Source organism: Rosa rugosa, chromosome 3 (genome assembly GCF_958449725.1).
Source record: "Rosa rugosa chromosome 3, drRosRugo1.1, whole genome shotgun sequence".
NCBI lineage: Eukaryota > Viridiplantae > Streptophyta > Magnoliopsida > Rosales > Rosaceae > Rosa > Rosa rugosa.
In genome coordinates this window covers 25,105,450-25,114,832 of record NC_084822.1, presented here as the reverse complement: position 1 = coordinate 25,114,832, position 9,383 = coordinate 25,105,450, and the positions used below count along the sequence as shown (strand labels likewise).

At 37.9% G+C, this 9,383-nt stretch overlaps 1 long non-coding RNA gene across 1 annotated transcript; it reads left to right on the top strand.

The window, feature by feature from the left end:
• Nucleotides 1–6,367: 6,367 nt before the first annotated feature.
• On the top strand, nt 6,368–8,912 carry LOC133739681 (uncharacterized). Its single transcript, XR_009860752.1, has 4 exons — nt 6,368–6,625; nt 6,700–6,911; nt 7,459–7,594; nt 7,684–8,912. It is a non-coding gene; the product is annotated as an uncharacterized LOC133739681 (long non-coding RNA).
• The last annotated feature ends 471 nt before the right edge of the window (nt 8,913–9,383 follow it).

The window sequence follows — 9,383 nt, the reverse complement described above, 5'->3', positions numbered from 1 at the left end:
CGTAAATATTATTTTAATTATTGGGCATGTGTTGGTTTCGGAAATGAATTGTGAACTACTACTTGGTTTCGGAATTGAAAATGTGTTGGATATTATATGAAGTTGAGTTTTTCTAGGAATTTCCGAAACATGATTATGGATTTAAATCATGTGTTTTTGTTAATCTCGCGTAATTATATTAGTAAATTGAGAAATCTTATTAAATTTAGTAATCGCATTTGTTGTCATAATTTTTTAGAATAATTTTGATTAATGTTTTTGAGTGCGGTTCATGCTATGGTTCGTGATTATTTATTTTACACAAGATTTTTTGGGGAAGTATTTTATTGTATTTTGGTTTTCGGATTTGTTTTCTTCACCATACTTGAGTTGTTATATTTTACTGCTAGCTAGCTTATTGCTCCTCCTCACAATAGCTTGTGGGTTGCAGTCGAGCCTTTAGCCTAGGAGACTATTACAATAGCCTAGGAGGCTCCGACCCGAGCCTGGCAAGCTCTATTAACTGTGTGGTGACTTTTCCTTCCCCATATCATACTTTTATGCTTAACCAGCAAGGTTGATTTGTTTTTACGAGATTCCTAGTTATAAAAAAAAAATTAAAAAAAAACTAGGAATTGTAATTTGAGATGATTCAATATAATATTGTGTTATATCCAATTATGGAGTTTGGTTGTGAATTGTAGGGAGCAAGTAGGCTCCAGGAGTTGAGAGTGGTTGTTGATTTGAGAAATGTTAAATTGTTTCTACAGGTTTTGGGTAATCTATTTTTAGGAGTGATTCTGCCAAATCTTCACCAGAGTTATTCTTAAAGTGTGCCCCACTAGCTAGGCCACTATTAGGTCCATAATTACCTAGTAATTATTCCCCTAATCTTGCACTTTTGCTTAACCTTTGTGTTTATATATATATATATATATATATATATATAATGTTTTTCTTATCATGCTAGGAAATGATGAAGAATGGAAATGCACTAAAAAGTCAACTTTAGCACATTTTCCTACTCCGGCTAGGAGAAACCGAGCTAGATAAGGAAGGAGGAGCGGAAACCTGACCAAATGAACTCCAAATGAGCTGAAAATTTTCATATCCATTTTAGACATCCTAAGGATCATTTCTTATGAAGAGATCCAGATCTAGTTCGGAGTGGAAGGACTTCAAAATATTGGTACAAGTTTCTGCACTAGAAGACAAAAAACTGCAAACCCGGACCTGTACGGATTCCGGCAGTATTTTCGGGCAAATCACAGGGAATTTAGCTCTCAAATTTTATCAGGATGATCTACACTCATGGAGGAACATTTGGTATGAAGAAGTCAAAGGTCAATTCTGAACTCTCAGTGGAGATTCAATTGAAGGAAGAAATGAGAAGAAAGTGCGCAAACGGACAAAAAATGGGTCAACGGTGGTCAACGCCGGATTTCGGACATTTCCGGCCGAGTTGGCCGGCCGACAACATATGTGGAGGACAATGAAGAGCTGACTAGGATTAGAGACTTTAGGTGGGAAGATTTTAGGTCTAGGTTATTTTGAAATTCAAAATTTGAAAGATGACAACTGGTCATATTCTTACACCTTACACATTTGTCTCCCCTTTATTACCTTGTTTCCTTACACAATGACCCTTTTACCCTTACTTTTTCTCCTCAACCAAAATATCTATAGGATTTCTAGGTCATTTCTATGTGGAGTCAAAAACTAGATCCACATTTTTGTGCTTACACATTTGTCAATCACATCTAGCCTTTCATTTCTTTTGATCTCCATCCTTGATTTGAATTGCCTTGGCCTTTAAATAGCCCATTCTCTCTCCCCAAAACCGTGCATTCCCTTGGCTCCCTCATTTTGGAGCATCAAAATCTCTCTTTTCTCTAGTTTTAGGTTAGTTTTTCATGCCTTGTACATAGTTCTTTGAGTTTGTGTGAGAAATAGGTGTGTAGGCACTTGGGTTTCACCAAAACCGAAGTTACTACACACTCTAAATCAATCACAACACTTGCTTTCACACATCCAAGCCTTTGTTCTTCTTTGTTCTTGAGTTTTGTGGATGTGTATGGTGTTTTGGGTTGTAAAACCGAAAATCCCATACATTGAAGCAATTCTCTTATCATTTGACATCTTTGAGAGCTAGATGGAAGGTTGGGTAGTTCTTCTCTTTTTCTCTCCTCCTCTCTTTAATTTGATGTTCATGGCTTATATTTGTAATAACATGTGTTGTGAGTAGTTGGATTTGAGGCTAGAGCTAGCCCTAGCCAAACTTTTGTGCAAATAATGTAAATTTCCATGTGGTTTGATGTTTATGCATGTTTTGAATCTTTTGGCCACTATACTTTTATGTATCCTAAGTGTTTATAGATTTATCACCTAGAAGCATGCTTTAGGAAATTAATAAATCAGAAACATGAACTTGATAAACTCTTAATCCCGTAGCATGTGTAGCTAAATAGGTGGTGGCTTAGCTTATTCCTATGGGAAGAACTAAGTTGCTTAAATTTCTTACCTTGAAATTAAAGCATGATGTTGTGAGTTTAGGTTCTGGAAGAATTTAGGCTCACGGCACCATAAGCCATTTAGGATCCGAAATATTTGAATGGTATAAAGGTCGTGTAATTTAGCTTTGCTTCAAAAGAGATTGTTAAATTGTATGATTAGTTAGTTTCTTGATAGCTTCACCAAAGCACGAAGGGGAAGTTTGTCAAAACATGTTATTACATCAAATATGGGTTACATTTTGTGCATGAATAAGGTTAGGTGTGATACCTAAGTCTAGATTCTTCTTATTGATTTGAATAAGGTTAGGTGTGATACCTAAGTCTAGATTCTTCTTATTGATTTAGTCTCTACATTTTTATTTGTTTATTTTATTTTATGCATTTAATTTTCTTTATCCAAATTAAGATCAACTAAGCCGCTCACTACCACAATTGTTAATACCATCCTCATGATCTTTAGCTTCCAAAGGGCTAAGGTTGTGAACTTGTAAAAATGTAGACTTTACATGTGTTTTCTAGGTTTATTTTCACGGTGATGTAGCTATGGTAGAGTTACTCAATCCCTTGGGTACGATACTCTTTACTTTTTTCCTTTACTAAAACTTGACCTCCTATACTTGGGAGTATGGCACATCATATACAAAATTGCATAGTTTTCATACTTGTGATGCACCCGACAACCACCTTGGATTTCATCGGGGTGGGTCCTGTCAACTTGGTATCAGAGCATTAGGTTGTAGGGTATTGTAGATGCCCTTGCTTCCTATTACCTTATATGCTTGATGATGCTCAGTACCTCTTGTTAGGTCTATAATTACGTAGTAATTATTCCCCTAATCTTTCACTTTTGCTTGACCTTTGTGGTTATTCATATATATTTATTATTATTTTTTCTTATCATGCTAGTAAATGATGGAGAAGCTTGAAATGCACTAAAAAATCAATCTTAGCACATTTTCCTACTCTGGCTAAAACAAACCAAGCTAGGCAAGGAAGGAGGAGCGGCAGTCTAACCAAATGAACTCTAAATAAAATTTTACATGGATATTCTAGACATCATGAGGATCATTTCTTATGAAGAGTACCAGAGCTAATTCGGAATGGAAGGCCTTCAAAATATCGGTACAAGTTTCTACACTAGAAGACAAAGACTGCAAAATCAGGCTTGTATTGATTCTGGTAGGATGATCTACTCTCATGAAGGAACATTTGGTATAGAGAAAGCAAAGGCCAATTCCGAAGTCTTGTTAGAGATTTAATTAAAGGGGGGAATTTGATTAAAGTGCGCAAAAGGACGAAAATGGGTCAACACTGGATTCCGGCCAAGTTGGCCGGCCAAGTTGGCCGGCCAAGAGCATGTATGGAGGGCAAGGAAGGGCTGTTGACTAGACTTAGGGATTTTAGGTGGGAACATATGATGTAGGTTGTTTTGAAATTCAAAATTTGAATTGAAAGATGATAAATGGTCCCCTCTTACATCTTACACCTTTGTCTCTCATTTATTGTCTTGTTTCCTTGCACAATGACCTTTATACTCTTACTTTAGCTCCTCCACCAAAATATTTATAGGTTTTTAAGTCATTTTTATGTGGAATTAAAGACTATGTCCACATTTTATGCTTACAAATTTGTTCTTCATTTTCTTTAATCTCCACTCTCCATTCATCAGTTTTGGCCTCTATATAGACCCTCCCTTCACTTTGGACATTTTTTATACTTTCCTTCATCCATTTCATCTTCGCGGTCTCTCCATTTCCTCTCCATTTTTCTTGGTTCTTCATCTTTTAGTTAGTTCTTAGAGTTTTTGTGTAGAGAAAAGTGTATAGCCTCTTGGGTTTGCTATAAAACCGAAGAATCTATACATTTTTGATCAGTCACACTCTAGTTTTCATAGATTCAAGCCTTGTTCTTCATAGTTTCTAAGAGTTTTGTGGATTTGTATGGTGATTTGGGTTTGTAGAAACCAAAATTACCATAATTTGAAGCATTTCTGACCTTGTGTTGCATCTAGGAGGCTAGAATGAGCTTTTGTGCTTTCGGTTTGGTACCAAAAACACCAAACCCGTGGGTAACATTCAGTTTCTCCACTCTAACTCTTATTTATTTAGATGTTTCTGATATAATGCGACGTTTATAATGTTTAAAACCATATATTTGACTAAGTTATTTCCTTTAACTTGATTAATTTAACTTAGTTAGTGTTTTGTAGGTACATTATATTTGTGAAGATACTATAGGAGCTAAATGGAGTCTCAAAGTCCAAAAATGACTAAGGAAGTCACAAGTGATGCAGAAATGAAGAGAAATGAAGAAATGAAAGTTCTCCCAGTTCGACAAGGAAAAGAAATCCCAGTTGAAGTAGAAATCAGAAGCTGACTTGGACTCAAACTCTTAGGTCTCGGAAATTAGGAGTTCTACTTAAATCAGGAGTCTCAATTCGAGTCGGATAGGGAAACCTAGTGTCACAAGGAGTCCCTGTTGAATAAGGATTCGCTCGAGAAAGTTTCGGAAGCTTCAAGAAGATTTCGGCCAATTATTGGACTAGGAAACTGGTTGGCATATGGAGTCCTGATGAGACTAGGAGACCTGTGGAAGCTAGGAGACGTTATTGAATATCCCTAGATTTTGGTGGAATTCATAAAGTCTTAACGGTGCGTTTGGATGAGAAAATTATGAAATATGTAGGAATTTATAAATGATAGAATCTTTAACTCCATCAATCAAAAATTTCATTAATTGTTATTTTTATTGTTTGGTTGTATCTCTTTAGGATTTAGAATGTGTAATAAATTAAGAATTAAAAAAAAAATCAAATAGGAAAAGGGTTGTTTTGGAAATGAAAAATTGAATCGTGCAAAGGAATTTGTAAATGACACATATTTTGATCAAAATAAAAGTGGGAAATTGTTGAGTAAAAATTTGCACACAGTGAGCGAAAATGTCACCCACCATAATTTCACTCGTATTCATTAAAAGAATAGAGCTTTATTATTTTGGGTTCGACCCATTCAAGACAGAATGTGTCTCTTGATTACGATCCATTGTTACAGGGAAACATTCTTTGATTCCATTTATGAAGAAACCAATTGATGGGATGTGTGTTTGTTTGTTTTTGCGGCTGCACCCGGATATTTGAGTAGGTTGCCTACGTACCCTTGGAGAGGGATCAAGCCACTCATAGTTCAAGAGTTCCAATGAGTGAATGACTCATTGGAGGGCCTTGATTTTGGAATGAGAATACTGTTTAGGACGAATTTGGTTGAAGTGGACCAGGGATTCGGTTTTGTGTTTAGGACGCGATTGCATCTAGATAAATTTGGTTCTAGATTGCCTACATACCCTTTGCGGGATCAAACCACATGTAGTTCCGGCATTTGAGATTTAAATGGGTAGATGACCCATTTATTTTGGATTTGTGTTTGGGAAGTTTGAAAGGTTTAGAGCCTTTGAATTTTGTGTGATTTGGGAATGATTTGATTTTTTGGTGCTTGGAGAATTTGACTGGAGTTAGTGATTCATTTGGAACTGGTCGAATTTGACTGGTGGAGTCAGGGATTCTGTTTGGAGTTGCTGTTGCATCAAGTGGGTCGCTAGACTGCCTACATACCCTTTAAAGGGATCAAACCATTGTAGTTCATAAGAATTGGTATTTCTGGTTTTGTACTGACATTTTTGTTTGACGGATGAGTGTATATTTTTTTTTGAACCCGTCAAATGTATTTCTTTTGGACAACCAATTTGGTAGAGTGTCCGTTGATTTGATTTGTGCACCTGTCATGCCGAGCTCTGTGATTAGACCCTAGAGATTTGGAGTAGACCTTTATCAATGGGCTTGCTTCCATTTTTTGGTGGACGCCCAGCTGCTAAGTCTCCAATTCACTTCTTATTTTTTGTTTTCTCCTCAGCTGCTCTGCTTCTTCTTTCTCTTCCAGACCTCTTTCAAAACTCAGTAAGAACACAATTTGGACCACGAGCTTCACTGAATGAATTGAAGTGGGGTTGAAGACGAAAACTGAATTGGAGATGGGTAGGAGCTTTCTCAAAGTGCTGGGAGATGGTTCTGCGCCTTTGTTCATGGCAAGAGAACATGTCATTGTCTGAACCTTGCAATCGACTTCACTATGCGAAGCTGGGTGAGGATTTTGATTATTTTTCTTTACTCTTTCGTTGGAGAAGTCAAATTCTGGAATTTTGTCTTGCTTGTCAGAGACTTTGGGATTTCGAAATTGCTTCATGGCATTGGATTTTGGTTGAGGCAAATCTGAACAAGGCAGAGTGCAGTTATTGTTTTGGTTGCCGACGAATTGGGAGCCTGTTTTGAGTCGCTGTTCCTCATTCTTTTATTTATAGAATAAGAACGTGATGCCCACCAACTGTTCGATGAAAGGCCACAGACAATCTCTGCAAAATTTGATTGAGGTAGTCTTGGTGAGCTTTGTCTTATTGACTTTTGCTTCTTCCCTTTCTCGATTGAACTTGTTCGCAACCCAGCTTTATATTTTACTTTTTGAGGCATCATACGAGTTCATCTTTTGGCAACAAGCCACCGCTTCACTTATCATATGTTAAAGCAAGAGTCTAATACATGCCATGATCATCTCCCTTATCAACAAGGAAACACGTAGCTCTTGATATAGTTTTTGTCTTCATCCAATTTTGTTTTACTTGATTAGGATGCATTTATGCAGCAATTGCTTTCATATTTTTGTTGCTTCTGTCTCATGTCCCAATGCCATTTTGGAATAGTTTAAACACAAACACCCTTAGCCACTACGTGGCTTTGCAAAGGATGATTAGTCCATGCTTTATTAATTGCTTTGCAAAATCTAAAACTTGTTTGCTTTCAGCAACTTGGTCACCATCATTTTTGACGTAAAAGCCACTGCATTATATTTATGAATTTGACTTGGTCTAGTGATTTGCATGTCTTGTAGACTTTTAGCTTATTTGTTGTGCTGGTGTGCAGGTACGTCAAGGGCTTTTGCGAAGCTCCAGTAGTGATCAATTGCTGTGCTTTTGGAAGAACCCGCTTCTTTTCTTATTTGCTCAATGGCACATCCGAAAGAAGGACAGGTGCCGCTTCGTCAGTAGCTGTAGGATAGGTGCGTGCTTCGTCTATAGCAGCATTAACTTCTCCGTCCCTGTTGTATCAGCTTGTACTCATTTGACAGAGCTCCCATATGTGGTGCAGGTGCAGATGCAGACAAGAACTTTGACAACAAACACCATCTTGCTGTAACAAGGCTTTGAACACAACCTTGATGGAGGTGTATTGAATTCGCTGCTGCAATGTGTTCCACCGGATTAGTCATACTCTTGTTGATACATAGAGTACCCTACACTAGATTGCGACTCCTTGGGGACCTCCATAGCTCCATGGTGACAACTGACAAGAATAAAAGAGACGCTGCATTTATTTGCCAGGAGAGCACCATCATTTGTTGAAGCAGCAATCCTTCACCAGGAGGACACCATCATGGTCACTTTGCTTTCGCCACCTATACGCAGGACGCACCGCCATATAGGCATCGAGAAGCAAAGTGAGGCAAGAATGGCGTTGTGGTTTTGATTTGTGCCAGAGAGACTATTGTGGGCAGAAGCTCGACTTCTCCGTTATTGCTGATGTGGTAATCGCCTTGATCACCAGCAGGAGATTATGAGGATGAGAGCAACAACAGACACTCCAGAGAGATTTTTGGCCATGCTTCATGGATTGGTTGTCTTAGCACTTGACAACGTCTGCACCATGAAAGGAAAAGTTCAGTAATTTCAGGTGATAATCATAATTATATACCTGTGACTTATGGAGCTTCTTCTACTGAAACGTGGTTCTCTGTGTGTGGCTTCTCTTGGAAAGCTTTAAGGATGGAATGCTGTAGGACTCCGGTCTTGAGTGAACTCTCTCCTTTTTGCTCTCCTCTTTCTTGGGTGCCTCAATGTTGCAGAGCTTTCGCCTATTTTTTTCTCTGCTCTCTAGTCTTTCTTTCCTCTCTTTTGGTGTTCCTCGTTTGTTGCTTCTGCCCCTAGCCTCTCTGCCTTTTTGCTCGTGAGGTTGAGCCTTTTTATAGGCAGCTGAGAACCCAGACGGTTGGTTGGAGATGAGGATAACATGCAATTTAAATTCAAATTTGAAGCTATAATCTGTCACTTTGAAGATGATCACAGCAGCAACAAAACTCCAATTTTCACGTTGGAAGCTTGAACTGGTAGCTTTGTTTATTCAAACTTTGGATAGGTAAAAATCTCTTTCATCTTGACTCGGTCTCGAGTTTGTAAGAGGCGGATTTGATGCCTTCACTTGAGGCTGATTGCTTTCTTTCTTTCTTTGACCGACTCATACATCCTCTGTAGTCTATGGTGATTGCATATTTATTTGAAAACTTGTTGATAAGATTACACGTTCAAAAGAAACAAAAGATCTTATAGAGAACAATTTTTTTTTTCTTTTTTAAAAGAGGATCAAAGGGTTTCACTTCTGCCCCCATGATGACTCGAACTCATGACTTCGTACATAGGTAGTGGGTGCTCTAACCATTGAGCTAACACCACTTCGTCAAGCATAGAGAACAATTAACCAATCACACTTAATTAGTTTGGTCTACCTCCCGTCTCTTTTGCTTTGAACTCCTTTGATCAAACAATTCAAATTAAATTGCTTTATTGATCTGGTGGACATATCAATATGTATTGTTGCTTTGGCCTCCAACTTCTACTGAAAGACCACGACCACATATTTGTAGGAGTTAATCAAATTGGACTTTTGAATTTATTTTTTTGTCTCAACAGTTGCCCCCTCAAGCATCCTGCGTGGAAAGCTTTGCGCGTACGAGGCTTGACAACTTTTTTCGGTGAAGGAAAGCTGGAGTTTAGACATATGAGATCTTCACTGCA